Source organism: Rousettus aegyptiacus, unplaced genomic scaffold, assembly GCF_014176215.1.
Source record: "Rousettus aegyptiacus isolate mRouAeg1 unplaced genomic scaffold, mRouAeg1.p scaffold_m13_p_10, whole genome shotgun sequence".
NCBI classification, from domain to species: Eukaryota; Metazoa; Chordata; class Mammalia; order Chiroptera; family Pteropodidae; genus Rousettus; species Rousettus aegyptiacus.
Window position 1 is genome coordinate 34,677,063 of NW_023416285.1, and position 2,815 is coordinate 34,679,877.

The 2,815-nt window shown below is 32.4% G+C and overlaps 1 pseudogene; it reads left to right on the top strand.

Moving 5' to 3' along the window:
• Nucleotides 1-1,642: 1,642 nt before the first annotated feature.
• LOC118609171 lies at nt 1,643-1,761 on the top strand (annotated as a pseudogene).
• The last annotated feature ends 1,054 nt before the right edge of the window (nt 1,762-2,815 follow it).

A 2,815-nucleotide genomic window follows, 5' to 3' on the forward strand; every position in this document is an offset into this window, starting at 1 on the left:
TATTCCTAGATATGTCCTAAATACAAAAAGAATTGAAAACAATAATTTCAAAGTATTTTCTATAATCATATTGGAAATAGTGCTGACATTGTTTTTCTGATAGTGTTTTTCTGGTAGTACTGATAGTGTTAGGTGCATATTATAGAACAGAACCAATGAGTAATAATTATATTGGAGTCTTTTGGAACATGAATTTTCAGTGTTGCTTGATAGGAGATACTGATACAACATCAGTGAGATTACATACACAATTCTAACTGGGTACTAAATCTGAATTCAAAGAGTGTAAATAAACTCATTAAGTATTGTTTGGTCATTTGTTAATTTTTCCACTGAAAACACCTAGAAACTATGATGAGCCTATTTGCATGATGCAACTAGTTCTCAAATTATAGTTTCAAAATATAATTTCCCATACAAAGGAATCAGAAACTCCTTTAAGAAATGTCTGATTCCAGTTCTGGAGAAGAAAATGTACAAGATGAGTGTGGAACATTTTGTCAACCATAAAGAAGAAGACTTCAAAGACAGCTGAGGTTTAATTAAAAGGACCTGGTAGTCAACTTCAAGCCTCTTCTTCTGGCCAGTGAATTAAAATACATCAAATATGGTTAAAACCATGGGTCATTGATGAAGAAAAAGAAAAAAACCAGAAAGGGGGGAAAAAGGGAAAAACATAGAAAAGTCATTGTTTACCTTTGGAAGATACAGGGTCACCAATTAATTATTTTGAAAACTGGTTAATACAAAAAGAATTAAGCAGTTATCCACCTTTTCTAATACCAGCTGTATCCCAAGGTAATCAAATATGTCTGAGAAGTTTCTTTTCATAATTATGGTCTAACTAATAAGTGAAGGAGATATAGAATCACTCTTTTATAGTCATTCATGAATTAATGGATTTAGATAATTAATAGATCTGGAAAGAGAAGCATCAGGGTTTCCAGATTGAAATACCAAAACTACTTCTGAGGTATTTTTTGCAAAACAATCAGGCTCATAACTCTAAATCTCATTTTTCAGGAAATACAAGAATCAGAGAAATATATGATTTCACAGCCAAATTCAAACTTTTGTTAACTCAAATAAATGATTCTGTTTCTTTAAAATATAAATTGCAAGGGGAAAAAAAGAATTTAATATTTGTAAATTGAGAGCTTAAAAGATGCATCTACCAACTACAATGTGCAAAATTTGTTTGGCTCTTGATTTAAACACTTTTGTGACACAACTGGCAACATTAGAACATGGACTGTGTAAATTCCTAATATTAAGGAGGAATTATTATTTTTTAATGTGATAATGGTATGATATTTTTAAAAAACTTTATCTGCTAGATATATGTCCTAAATATTTATAGGTAAAATAATATAGATAAAATCATAGATTTCCTTCAAAGTGAATTCTAGGAAGGCGAATGTGCATATAAATGAAAAAAAGCTGGCTTTGAGTTGATCATTGTTGAGTTTGCATTAACAGACATATGACATTAAACTATATATTTTTTGCTTTTATGTTTATATTTGGATTTTTTCAAATATAATTTTCATTAAAATATATTTTTTAATTAAAATACAAATCTATGTGTGTTAGATTTTTCCTATAAGGTCATTAAAAATATGACTTTTAATTTTGATAGTATGTCTATGGCCATGGTACCCTGAACAAGCCCGATCCCATCTGATCTCAGAAGCTAAGTAGGGTTGGGCCTGGTTAATACTTGAATGGGAAACCACCTAGGAAGACCAGGTGCCGAAGGGATTGTAAATTGACTAAGTCCTTGCAATCTGTGAGGTCAACCAAGGGTTGTCTCACCTACAAAAAAAAAAAAAAAAAAACTATATATCTATATATATATTAAAAAATAAAAAAAAATACATGTGTGTATATATATTGCTAGCTATATCATCATATCTTATATAGACCCACATTAGTATATATTTTTTTCTCTGGCAACTCGTATGATTAAAGTATGTACCACTTGATCTGTTTTTTTCCCCTGGCATTTCAGATACCGACAATCTTACAGATTAGCACATGGCTTTATGCCCAGGCTTTAAGACATGAGGCCAGAGCTAACAATAAAAGTAATGACTAAGCACCGTCTATTATTTATCTTCAGTTAGATGCTCAAATGGGCTTTGAATTCAACAATTAACTAAATTATACTTGGCTACAGATAGTCTCTTAATTTTATAGCTTATTGACTTTGATAGTCATAAGAGAGCATGGCTTGTAGAGTGAAATGATATAGGTAAGGACAAAGTGATTGGATTAGTACCTTATTATCCTTGCATCTCCAGTTCTTTGCATTTGCCTGGCACACAGCAAATGATGAATTTTGATTTGCCGTGGAAGGAAAAAAGAGAGATTGAAGGAAAAGAGATAAAGAGAGGGGAGGAGAATTAAAAAAACTGTACCATTTATCTTTTCTGCTACAATACTTTATAAAAAGAACCACAAAAACACAGTCCCATACAATAAACTTTCAATGCCCAAGTGCCTGGGTTGCTTTCTAGTTGGATCTGCTGAGCTTTGCTACATTCACTCTGCTGGCATTGGGCTTGCCTAGGCAAAACTCGGATGGGACGCCTGGCTCTGACCAGGCACAGTGATAGCAGCAATTCAATAAAAAGAGCAAGCTCATTTGTTCAAACACTTTTTCAGGTTTAACTTGGTCTTGTTTGCTATATCCTAGTGACCCAAACAAGCAACATGGCCAGTCCTGGGGCACTTAAATGTCAGCTGACAAAGACCACGGATACATGAAACAGAGAAGAATTGAAGTTTTGTTTTGTTTTGTTTTGTTTACAGT